General features: G+C 33.8%; 1 long non-coding RNA gene across 1 annotated transcript; it reads right to left on the bottom strand.

Annotated features, from left to right (window-relative positions):
* Positions 1-9395: 9395 nt before the first annotated feature.
* Positions 9396-10008, bottom strand: LOC141392836 (uncharacterized). Its single transcript, XR_012409891.1, has 3 exons — positions 9894-10008; positions 9772-9823; positions 9396-9709 (listed from the first exon to the last, which is right to left on the bottom strand). It is a non-coding gene; the product is annotated as an uncharacterized lncRNA (long non-coding RNA).
* Between the last annotated feature and the right edge of the window lie 4206 nt (positions 10009-14214).

Consider the following 14214-nt stretch of genomic DNA (forward strand, 5'->3'; position numbering starts at 1 on the left):
TTGGGCTGGTTATTGTTCAAAGGGAACAAATCGATGTCGGATTTTTAACGCGACAACCGCATAAAGTTTTTAGTTTGGTCAGATTTTAAGACTGTCAAAGTTTGAGCACAATTGGAATATGTTAACATCTGCCACTGGGGCCTCGACATTATGCAAATCTCGATTTTTTGGCTATTTAGCGATTTCGGAGACCCATTTTTCTGAAATGGTTAAAGCTTTTTGTCCATATTAAGCATTAAATTAAAGGCCATTCTATTCTTTACATTTCTTGCTGAACAACAAAATATAAGTATATATAATAAATCTAATACTAAATAGGTATTACAGAATTCGAGATAATAAAGCCAATGTCCTGAAAAACGTGACTAGGTACGCCTTTGTGAGAAAATGGAGACTATTAAAAAAAAACAGTTTCTTCATTTTTATCAATTTTTGGAATGAAAACTAATGTCTTTTACATTTTGTTCTAAATTAAATTTATTCGAGAGTCAGACATCATGTGGTTTTGGAGCTATCTGGGTACAGCTGACTACTTGAAGAACGCTCTGCTATGTAGTTCGCAACTTTCAAGTTGTTTACCATCCTTTGCGCCTCCTGGAAATTCGGAGTTAATGTTTAATCTCTTGAACAACAAGAATTATGCCAGACCTTTTTCTAGGATTTGCGACAGGTGCTCTTTTGGAAGTTTGGATCGAATATTTCTGAAGAAATTTTAATCTTTGCTTTGTTAAGATTTTTGTCGCCTTTTGGATCAAACAATGCCAGGTCCGCAAGTTCAGGACTAAGATACCACAGATTATTAATTATGTTGTTATTTCCTTTTTCGGAAATTTGTGTGTCAATGTTTTCACATTTCAATACATTTTCAATGAAGTCTAGGTCTTGTTTTTATGCTAAACGTATCGTAGAATCTGAAGAACTATCTGTCCCGAAAACAATCAAGCGTGGCTTCAAGAAAATCGTAACTATGCAATTGTCATTGGTGCTGGACCCCTGTAAGGTATATAGGAACGTTACTAGTATCATTGTGGCTACAGTAGAAGCTATCGGAGAGGATCCCTACAAATATAAGATCTCTAGAAGCTTTATCCGTGAACAGCGGAGAATAAACCGTGAAAAATAAACGCAACAGCTTCAAGGAACGAGGCTATTTGTGTACACTGGCATGGCAAAAATTTTACCAGATATTTTCAAAACAGGGAAGAAAAAACGGGTTGCTGTTCTTGTATCACATGGGGGTAAAGAACAACTCCTAGGTGTTCCTGAAACTGACAGTAGCTCATGGGAGAAACAAGAACTAGCAGTGTACAAATGCCTAGAAAAATGGGGTCTCACCAGCTCGAGCAGATATTAGGTCGAGAGATTCTGTACCACCGTACAAACTTGTTAGAAAATTGTTGAGAGGGATTTTTGACTGCAAGTATAGAAGCACATCCGGACATCAACCAAACATATTCAAGCGATTTCTATAAGAATAGTCTGTGATTGACAAATCCAAGTTCGAAGTAGGCGAGAGTGTTTTAATACTACTGCCCAACCCACTTCCCAAGAACAAGAGGCCGTAGAAGCACCTTGCGTTTAAATCATTCGAGACTGGACGCCCCCAGAATGTTTTTTCTATTTTATTTAGTCATATTTTACTTATTTACATATATTTTACTTATATTTATATTTTACTTATAACACTCAGTTGTTGTCGTTTGGGATACCAACCACACAACAACAACTGAGTGTTATAAGTGAGAGTTTGGGTTATTGATTTTACTAAACGTATAATGAACAAGATAATGTTTATATAGATATAATATAGGATATATTGGGTAAACATTATCAATAGGTTTAGAGACACTAGATTGAGTTTAATACAAAAAATAGTGAAAACGATATTCAGAAATATTTTTTAGGTCCAAAACAAGACCTAAACCGCATTGAAGATTTACTTAATACGAAATGGGAATAAACAAACAAATATCAGATAAAGGAAATAACAAAATGATAAATCATATGTGGTACCTTAGTGCTGAACTTATTGGTCTGGCATTGTTTGATCTGATAGTGCAAAACACCGTAAAGATCGAAAAGACGACAAAAATCTTAACAAAGCAAAGATAGAAATTTCTCCAGAAATAATCGATCTAAACTTTTAAAAATCAACTGCCGAAATTCCTAAAAAAAGGTTTACCAGGCATAATTACAAGTGAGACCATATTGTTGTTCAAGAGATTAAACATTAACTCCGAATTTCTTGAAAAAGATAATGCAACTTGACCACAGAACATCAACAACCAGGAGGGTTAAAGGATGGTAAATAACTTGACAATTGTGAGCAACATAGCAAGGAGTCGAGTTCATCACCAAGTTGTCATCTGTATCCAGATGGCTCAGTCCCTTAATGCCCGTAATTTACAAAAGGCGAAACATGTCACATGTTGTGGGGGTTCGAATCTTCGGCTTTCCTTTTTCACTTGCAAACATCATCCATCGGTCATTAAGCTGGACTCCAACGAGAAATGAATTAAAGTTAATATTAAAATAGATCTTCGCCCTAATAGGCAACATTTTCAAATAAAGTAAAATATATTCGTTCATTCATTCGCAAAATTTTGATAATATAGGAAGAAAAAAGTTGTTTTTTTTTAATAGACTCCATTTTTGCCCTAAGGCCTTTTTCGGGACATTGGGTTTATTATCTCGAATTCAGTAACATTTACGTACTTTGTTGTTCAGCAAGAAGTGTTAAGAACAGAATAGCTTTTAATTAAATGCATAACACGGGCAAGTAGCTTTAACCGTTGCACATATATGGGCCGTCGAAGTCGCCAATTAGCAAAAAAAAATAGATTTTCATAACTTCGAGGCCCCAGTACCACGTTTTAACATATTCGAAATGTGTTCAAACTTTGGCAATCTTAAAATCTAACAATACTAAAAGGTATAGGCGGCTCCCCGGCTAAAAAATCCGTGATCGATTTGGTCCTTTGAGTTAAAACCAGCCCAATGCTACAAATTAAATTATGATGCTACAAAAAAGAAAATATTGAATTTTACATAAAACGTTTGATATTTTATCAAATTTTATATTTTTACAGAGTTTAATAATAAAAAAATGGTATTACGATACCATATTTTTATACCCTACACCACACTGTCGTAAATGGTCTCAATAACATAATAATCTGCTGAAAAAATCGACTTTATACGGTCAACAGTCTTGGTTTAAACACTGTTATGTATTTTTTAATGTTTTTTCCAACTTTAAATGACAATTTTACGACTTTTATGACGATTTTCGGCCAAAATCTGTTTGCATATTTTGCATATTTTTTGCATATTCTGCATATTTTTTGCATATTTTGCATATTTTGTGCATATTTTGCATATTTTTGCATATTTTGCATATTTTTTGCATATTTTGCATATTTTTTGCATATTTTGTGCATATGCAAAATATGCAAATATGCAAAATAAATACGAAATATGACCCTGCCAATGAATTTAGATTTCTTTGAAACGAATTTTGGTCCAATCAGAATCTTCGTATCTTTAATATTAAAAAATATGCAAATATGCAAAATCCGATGTCTACTTATATATAACAACGGACGTATCAACATTGTGGAATATTTAATAGGCTGTTAACGTAAACTTAATTTTTTACTACACTATTTTTACATGTAATTCGAAAAATTCCAGTTATAATTCGTGGTTAAATATAGGTATTGCGTTACGTATTTGTTACGTATTCACAGATGATGTGACATATAATTGTTATGAATAAAATTTTTTCGCTCCAAAAGGTATCTAAAATGTCAAAATTTTCGACCACATTTTTTCCACAAGTTAATTTGAAAAATATTTTTGGTTTGTTTTCACATGTATATCCTACTATGTTGAATATCATTTAACTGTGGAGGTGGGGGTAAATTTTTCCCCTTCGCTCATATTTTGTAAACTACTCTGACATGCTTTAAGCGATCGGTCTAATTTTCTCTGAATCTTCTTATTTCGCTAACGTAAGTAGTAAGTAATGTTTTGGTTTTCATACGAGTAGCAGATGAGGAGATACGCTTCTGCTGGTGTAAAAATTGCCCCACGTTCATGTTCCTGTCATTGTGGCACAGGAAATATTTTTAACCACGTCCAAATTATCGTAAGTATCGTGTGGAAAAAAAACCCAAGAATTTCATGGAAAATTTTTGACCACACTCGACAAATGATTTTCATAGAACATTGTCACAATCGCAGAAAATCAATTGCTAGTAGAGGACGATGAATTCAGCGACGTTGACGATGAAATCTTCGACCCCGAATTCAACATAACCAAAGACTATTTAGATTACTAAGTGATATAATTTCTTGGATGTTGGGCAAGGGTTTAATAGCCCCCTCCCCATAGAGACGATCCCAGGGAATCGAAAAAGTGTTGTCTTTATCGAATACAATAAACTAGTGTACGTAGGCTGCTGCAAACATATCGTCGGTGTCATGCTTAAGTGTTCCATACGCCATTTTTTGACTTTTAGAGATACAGGTGGTTTCTAGGGTTTTCCGGTATGCTCCTTCTGAATTTCTAGTCGGCTTTCTCCTATCTGCTCTAGTTTCCGAGATATCCACGCCTCGAAGGGAAAGCATAAACTGTTTTCAGTTATGAAATTAATATTTTAAAAACTTACAAGTTTAAAAATCAGAATTTTAATTTTTGATTTAGAAGTAATTAATTTATTGAGGCAAAGATGAAATTTTTTTTTGTCAAATTGTTCCATGTGATTTACAATATTTCACATTTGTGTCATAAGTGGGGATATGGAACAAATCGACAAAAATTCTTTTTTTAAAAAAATCTCTATAACTTTTATATTCCAATGCATATTCCCCTAAATTTTTGCAAATATGTTCTATATACTATTATTAGTATTTCAGGTCAAAAATATAAATATTTGCTGTAGTCAGCTCCACACAGTTAGGACGCAAAACTTTAAAATGCGATTATCTCAAAACGGGCAAATGGCGTATGGAACACTTAAGCATGACACCGACGATATATGTATATACATACCCCAGAAAATCTGCGTTCACCTTATTACCTTTCAAAAACGACACTAAAACCATGGTGAAATAAGGTGTAAAGGCCTGGGTACATAAGCTGCCTTGCCTGGTTGCCTTGCTTTCCTACTTCATTTCTGACATAATAAAAATAAAAGAATGAAGAAGGCCGAGCAAATTTCGGACTGGGTTGCCCATTTCTTTTTATACCCTACACCACCCTGTGGTAAGGGTATTATTTGTTAGTGCATGTTGTATGTAACATGCCTATGTATAGAATCACTTTCTGAGTCGATTTATGCATGTCCGTCCGTTCGCAAAGTACAGCTCGCATTTATTGTTCGATTTGGCTCAAAATTGGGGAAAATCATTTTTTTAGCCTAATGAAGAACGCTATTGCTTTTGGTGAAAATCGGTTCAGATTTGCATATAGCTCCCATATATATTTTCGGCCAATTTGAGGTATTTGATGCACCAAACACGCTGTATCTGTCCAATTTTTATGAAATTTGGAATGTGTGATGGAATTTGGTCTATAGATAAATGTGCCAAATTATATCGAAATCAGTTCAGATTTGGATATAGCTCCCATATATATTTTCGGCCGATTTGAAGTATTTGATGCACCAAACACGCTGTATCTGTCCAATTTTGATAAAATTTGGAATGTGTTACGGAATTAGGTCTATAGATAAATGTGCCAAATTATATTAAAATCGGTTCAGATTTGGATATAGCTCCCATATATATTTTCGGCGGATTTGAAGTATTTGATGCACCAAACACGCTGTATCTGTCCAATTTTGATGAAATTTGGAATGTGTTACGGAATTAGGTCTATAGATAAATGTGCCTATTTATATCAAAATCGGTTCAGATTTGGATATAGCTCCCATATAATTTTTCGGCCGATTTTTGGTATTTGGTGTACGAATGACGTTATATATGTCCGATCTCAATGAAATTTGGTATGTGGGACGGAATTTGGTCTAGAAATAAGTGTGCCAAATAATATCAAAATCGGTTCAGATTTGGATATAGCTCCCATATATATTTTTGGCCGATTTTTGGTATTTGGTGCAAGACTTACTGATTTATTTTTTCATTATTTTTTTAAGTACATATTTAACCACTTACCAGTAGTTAAAAAAAAAACTAAAAAGCCTATGTTCTTTTTTTAGAACAATTGGGGTGAAATTATATTCAAATTCAACACTCCAGTTATTTTTTGTTTTTATTTCTTCTGTTTCTTTTATTCCGCTCCCTGCTGGTGTCGAACACATGAACTTCTGATTTCTAGCCAAACACACTACATACTAGGCTACTCATACAAATAGTAAGGGTTGTTTAAAAACATCCATGTACATCAACATTTCTTCGTAATTTTGTCAACAAAAAACTCCCATGCCGACGGTGAGCTTTGAACACACAAACCTAGGATTTGTAGTCGGGCACACTAGCTCTGTACCACCGTACTTATTCCTTAGTAAGTAAGTAGTAGGTAAGGAAGTAAGCAGTTATGTGTAAACCATTATATATGCACTACCTGATAATGCGGAGTGTAATAAGAACTAATTACTCGGTAATGCATCAAGTAATGACATGTGCTTACCAAATTTTTGCTGGGACGTTATATATGTCCGATCTCCATGAAATATGTAATGTGTGACGGAATTTCGTCTAGAAATAAGAGTGCCAAATTTTATGGAAATCGGTTCGGATTTGGATATAGCTCCCATATATATTTTCGCCCGATTTAAGATATTTGATGCACCAAAGACGTTTAATACGTTTAATTTTGATGAAATTTGGAATGTGTGACGGTGTTTGGTCTAGAAATATATGTATGTGCCAAATAATATCGTAATCTGTTCACATTTGAATTTAGCTCCCATATATATTTTACTTATTCACAGTGGTGTAGGGTATCATATAGTCGGCCCCGCCAAACTTTGATCCTTTCCTTACTGGCTTATTCTTTTATCAGAAGCAAGTAAGGTAAGCAGGCGAGGCAGCTTATGTACCCAGGCCTTAAGTGACAATCATACGGCTTTGAAATTTTTTTTATAAACTGAATTGTCAGAAAATATTAGGATCTACCCCGAATATTCTAAAATTTAATAAATAGATGTCCAATCTGTTCTATTCAGTGCCGCACAATAAATATATGAAGTGTAGAATGTATCACATTATGTATAGAGTAATTTCGATGCCAATTAGAATTAAATTTTAAATATTTTTATTTATTTCTTGTAAATTTTTCTGAACTATTTTGGAAAGGCCCTAGTACTCAAACGTTGCCATTGACATTTAGTTCCCATAAAATTATGTTGTTATTGTAAAATTGTTAGTTGTTGTAATTCATGCAAACGCCTTATATTAATACACCATGACTAAAACATTACATAAATTGGTAAATGAGAACAATTTTTCTTTCATAAATATTTTATTCGCACTCTTTAGTACAAGAATAAAAAGAAAAAGTCTGGAAAATACATTACTATTACGAAGATAACGGTATATGAGTGTTACAACTGCCAAATTAGAGAAGCAAAAAGCCTGCGTTCACTTTATATGTTGCAATAGTACCGTTAGTTTTTGGGAATCTTTTGCAATTTTCTCCCATTTTTTAATCAATATTGCCACAACTGATCGTTCTGTGAGCTCGTTTGCACATTTAACCATGGCGAATTTAATAAGGTGATTCAAAAGGCGAATTCAGGCCGTAGTCTTCATTTGCTGTCAAATTTTTAGCGCCATGAATGTGTGCTTCAAAACATCCCCCCATACCATTGCTATCGCAAACGATCCGTTTTCGAATGGTTCTCGATAGTTTTGCGGATATTTTATTCGAGAACGATACACGAGAATAAATTGAAAACGAAACATTCTTCGATCAGTTTGTGGCAGGAAAACCTTCGATTTGGAATATCGTTAATAATATTATTAGCGATTGAATTGACGACAGTAGCGAAAAACATTTTTGGTGTAGTTTCTTGATGTTTCCGTTAGTACCTTTATCGTTTTTATTTCATTGTTATGTTTGCTACTCGATATGTAACTGTGATAAACATTGTTCTCTTGTGTTTGGTACCCTACCCATATGTTGTATTTTTCAACGTTTATCTTAATGTTTATCTTATTTTTGTGGAAAAATACTATAAATATTACAATTCAGCAATATTAATTGATTATTTTATAAATATATTAATTATTTTTTATTTATTTTGCTTAAATTTGAAGAACTGTTTCATTGCTTTGGAGTTAATTTTTCTTTCATGCATTGGCGCCAATGTTTTTGTTTTGGTTATCACCTGTTATCTTGCTAAAGTTTACTAAATGCTGTCTTTTTACTTTTTACTCTATTTTCGTATCAAAGAGTAAAATCTCTCTTACTCTTACTGAATAATTATTACTGTAAAAGTAAAAGGACACAACTAATAGGTCTGTACGATAACTTCGCAAGTAAAAAATACTTGCAAGTACTCAGCAAGTTCTCAGTAACGTCTCTCCACTTATTTTACTCTTTCGAAGATAAAAATTTGCAGAATGTTATCGAACAACAACTTGCAAAAACTTGCAAGAAGTCAGCTGATTTGACAAACCAAAAGTTATCGGATAAGATTTAATTTAACAATCGAAGATTTTTTTACAAAATTGTTTGATTATCCATTGCTACAAAAATAATTCTCTTTCCATATCATAAATTAACGGCTGGCCGCCCGCATAGTGTTCCTCCTACTCCATGGATGCGCCGCTTTTTGCTGGGATTTGATACCTTAGAAATAAAACAATCAACACAAACTACAAAATAAGTTATTTTACAAACTAAGTCGTTTTCCGTAATTTACTTAGTTATCTCTTCTCTTTTTTATCTTGTAATTATTTTGCCAAGAATTGCAAAGGCCGCCACAAAACATTCGAATTTAAATCAGCTGATCAAACTTGCAAATTCTTACAAGGAAAATTTTGCTTGCAAAAACTTGTAAGTTCTCAGTAACAAAAGTCTCCAAAACTCTCTCACAATTCTCTCCAAATTCGCTCTCTTTTACTTTACTTTTAAGTTTGTTATCGAACAGCATTTTGTAAAAGTTTTTACAAATTTGTACAAACTTTTGGGTTATCGTACAGACCTAATATAAGCAACTGGTATGGGGGCATATACAATGTATATATGTATATGTATATTATACATACAATATGTATATTATACACCCAATAGAAAGTGTCTTTAAGACAACATTGATGAATCGTGCACGACATTTCCAATTCGTTCACGACCCTTTGCAGACAGCCCTTTGGAATCGTTGACGACTTTTTCACACAAGTGTCCGAGTATTCATGCACGACAACATGGGCGACAAGGTAAGCGAAGCTGTCGTCGATGACGACTTGGAAGACAAAAAACCCGTTATTTCGTTGACGACTGCTTTGCAGACATTGTCTTGCTATTTGTCATTAACGACCCTACTAAAGACAAGTTCATTTTGTTGCCTTGTGTAATTTTTTATTAAATTATAAAATACATTATGTCTAAAAATTTTATCTTAAATTAATTATACTTAATTCCCGGATGTTCTGCATGTCACCACTTTCTTCCAGCTTTACCACGCCTTATTTCTTTCCCCAGCCAACTGAAGGGGCGATCTCCTTCACCTTGTGGATTCTGCAAAAAAGAGATTATAAATGACTGTTGAAAATAACCACTAATATATTCGAAAATCTTACCATATACCATGTGCTTCATATCGCGATTTTCAAAGTTCGCCATGCCTTCAACCTAAATACACGTATTTAAAGAACAAACACAATTAGTTTTTATGCATTTTAATCTACTTATTGTTACTTACCGATTTTAGTTAATGCACTTTCCATAAATAATAATTGTATACATTGTGACGCGGCTTCCAAATTTTATGATTTCACAATCTTAAATTTATTACAAATAGAAAATTTAATATCTTCATAAATATGTATATGTACAATTATTTCAAAGCTCTCTTTTTTGAGAATTTTTTTGAGTTTGTTGCCAAGACAAATTGCAAGACATGGTCATGCAAGTTGTCGTACATGACAATTTCATAGATTTCGTCAACGAATCGTCGACGAAAATGTCATCAACGATTTGATTTTCAATTGGGCATACAAACATTGGAATGTGTGTGATTTGTTTTGTTTGAGAAAATAAAATGTTTCGGTATTTTTAATTATTTTATTTAACTGATTTCTTCAAAATAAAAGAATGTGTTGCATACATTTGTTGTAAGATTTTCGGTGTTATTCGAGAGTTTACGTTCTACTCGACAACTACAAAGCATGTGAGTGATTTTTGAAATACTCTTTCTACAAAAGACAGTCCTTTTGAAATACATAAACCTAAATTTACATGGAAAAGTGTAGGTTTACGTGTATTTCGTATGGCTTGTCGGTCGCATAGATTTTCGTTTCGAAGGTGCTTACATGAACAGAAAATGATTTTTTTGCCACTTTGGAGGCGCAAAAAACCTTTCTGTCGATATAAATAAACAGGGAGCAAATTTTCACTGAACATGACCTCATTGTTTTTCACTGAACATACCCTATATTCATTAAAACTGGCAGCGCCTGTCTTTTTTTCATTGCAAGAACTATTTTACAAGTCACGTAAAGAGCACAACAACAAATCTAATCTGACGGAAATTCTTCAAGCTGTAAAAATGTTTGTTCACGTTTTCATACAATTTATTCACAATAACAAAAAATTTACAGATTGAAACCAACCACCTAACAGTTTTACGCCAACTTATAAGTTCATTATGTTTCTTTGTCTTTTAACAGTCGCACGACGCATCAAAGACTCAATTAATTATTTCACCGAAAAAAAAAAAATAAAAAATGGAAGGTACCTGTGGTGTCACTGATCTCGGACATCATTTTCATGTACATAAGTATTTAAATCTACGTCAAATATCAATGGAAAAACATTACGCATTGACGCCCCGACATTTTTCAATTCCTTGCCGCCTACACAGCTATTATTTACACAACAAACATTCTTTCATCAGTCACGTCTCTTTTCGATCTTTGTCCAATATTACGACGTTGTCGAAATCATGACCTTTATTTTGCTAGCGCTGTCGCTCCTTCTTGTTTCTCAATGTCTAACTTCTTTTCTAAAATTTTAACGTTTAATGCTCTTTTTGGTTGCGGTTATCGTCGTTGTCTACTTGATTAATTATGTCGGGAATATAATAAAGTTTGAATTTATAATCGCAACCCTAAGATCCATAAACCTAAAATTACTTAATTGTTCCGGGAGACAAAATGATGAATTTTAAAGATTTGTTTGCAATTTACCTGAGCAGTACGCCCCGTCGCAATTTGAAAAAAAAATATAATTGGCTGGAATTCGCTCAGAGCATGGATATTCTACACACGACTGCATATTTTTGCGTAACCGAACATAAGGAAATTATACAAAACAGTGAACTAGGTAAACCACGAATTATTACGGAGCCTGAATTTCAAACAGTTTTATCTTTGGTTGAAGATAATCCAAACACAACTCTAAAATCTATAAAAGATCACCATGGGTGGTCCAAAGTTGGAACCAGAGCAATAAACACATTTCCATCTTCTAAAGGGCCCTACATACATTTAATTGGTGCTATAAGAAGTTGTGCGATAATCAAAATGGATACAAGACGTGGACTTTTTCGCTTAGTAAATGCCTGGGACTGGATGCAAACTCTATTTGCCAAATGGCAGGATCTGAGCACCAACATATCGGATTTGGAAGTTGTTTGCAAAAAGTCGTTGCCACAGCAAGTTATCAGAGATTTTCAAAGAATCGCCAGCAATTTTCTGAAATTAGGGCTCTATTCCAATTGAGAAAATCCAAATTTCGAACGTGACAAATTTACGACAACAACAGCTTCAATATTTGAAGGAATTTGTCTATAGTGCTATACAAACCGTACCACTTAGGGTTGTAGCCATGCGTAACCGAACATAAGGAAATTATACAAAACAGTGAACTAGGTAAACCACGAATTTTACGGAGGCTGAATTTCAAAGAATTGTGTCTTGGGTTGAAGATAATCCAATCACAACTCTAAAACCTATAAAATATCGAATTTATAACGAATTTTCAAAAAGACATCGCATTATCCGCCATGTCGCATTTGCTGCATTGCCAAATGTTCTCCGTAAAATCTTGTGGTCCATAGTTGGAACCGGAGCAATATACACATTTCCATCTTCTTAATTGGTGCTATAGCAAGTTGTGCGATAATCAAAATGGATATAATACGTGGACTTTTTCGCTCAGCAATGCATAGGACTGGATGCAAACTCTATTTGCAAATGGCGATATCTTGGCACGAACATATCGGGTTTGGACGTAGTTTATAAAAAGTCCCTTGCCACAGCAGTTATCAGAGATTTTGAAAGCGTCGCCAGCAATTCCAATTGAGAAGATTTGGTCCAACATTAAAAGTTCTGTGAAGCACAATATCCAAATTCCGAATGGTACACCTCCAAATTAAGGACAACAATGCTTCAACAATATTTGAAGGAATTTGTCTATAGTGCTATACAAAGGGTAGCATTTAGGGCTATGGCCAAGCAATTATTCATTCCGCTGCGTTTTAATAAGGTTTCATCTCTACACCATTTTCGCATGTAATTCGAAAAATTTATGTTAAAATTCGAAATATTTCATTAGTTAGTTTGAGAATTCAAATTGCAATTCGAATTATTTCATTTATTATTTTAATAGTACTTTTTTAATTCGTTTTTTACTTACAATGATGAACTGCTAAAATTGTTTCATTGATTGGAAAATAATTGTGGACTGTACAGCGATTTCCTAAAAATTCGCCAAGTTAAAATAATAATTACATGTAGCCAAGAAAGTCCCGGTCCACAATAGCGTGAATTTCATTAACATTTTTCATGAAATTATGCGTTCTTAGTTCGAATTCCCCTCTAAAGCAATTTTATTTTAATGAAATTCACGCTAGTGTGGACCGGGACAAAGGAAAAAAGGAACAATTGAATGTATGGGAGAGACATTTTGTGAGGACATTATTTATGGGCATGATCATCCCTACGATGGAGACGCAAATAATAGAAGGGGGAATTGCAGACACCAACATTGACGTAAACCCACCAGCTTACAAACGCAGATTGTATTAGAACTTTTTGTCGCGTTAACCTTATGAGGATTTATTTGGCATATACGGAATGTAATTGACCAGTGAATTTTAGAGTTGGGCGATATCGTTCAATTGAATGATCCGGATCACTGTCCTCATTCAAAGACGAATGAGTAACATCATAAAAACCAACGTGTGAAATTAAGTATACGCAGTTTTGTCAAAGAAATTACCGGTGTCCATTGAACGAGATTGCCCAACTGTAGTGAATTTATTAAATCCAATATATTGGAAACAATTTTCCAAGGTTCAGGATGGTCCCAGCAGAATGTTTTAAATGCAAACTTAAGCAAACTTTTGGAGCCAGTATTCAGAAGAGTATGAATAGAAGAAACTGTACCTACGGACTAGAAAGATTTAGTTATTAAAAAACTACCCAAAAGGCAAAAAGACGGAATGTCTCTAATACCAACTGTCATGAAAATAATCAACAACCAAAACAGCAGACACTTCAACTCCATGAGAATTATCATTGAACAGTCAGCAGAAATAAATGCTCCTTTACATCTAATGTTCTTTGATTTTGACAAATATTTGCTGATAGGTGTGGAAAGAATTGAGATTATGATAAAATTATAAGTATACTAAAAACTCATACGATGGTACTACACCGACGGAAGTCTGAGTGATGCCCTCATATGGTTAAGTGGTGTAAAATAAGGATGCGGACTGTTGCCCTTATTATTTATAGCGATTTTAGATTTTATACTACAGCTAGAGGATGGGCAATATTATGAAATTACCATTTAAAAAACAATAGTCATGAGGATAAACACATCCTCGAAAGAAAACAAAATCTCCAATGAAAATAGGTTTGGATTGGACATACGCTGAGGAAGCCAAGAACTGGAGTTCCCAAGGTTCTCTGTAGATCTAGAATTGGTATTTTTCGTAAATAATTTTATTTTTTATTTTTACAGTAAGCCCTGCTGAATCACAGAATTGTTGTTTTCAAATTTTAAAAACAACAAGC

The sequence above is a fragment of the Musca autumnalis genome, unplaced genomic scaffold (assembly GCF_047663935.1).
Source record: "Musca autumnalis isolate F117 unplaced genomic scaffold, ASM4766393v1 scaffold_2, whole genome shotgun sequence".
Classification (NCBI taxonomy): Eukaryota; Metazoa; Arthropoda; class Insecta; order Diptera; family Muscidae; genus Musca; species Musca autumnalis.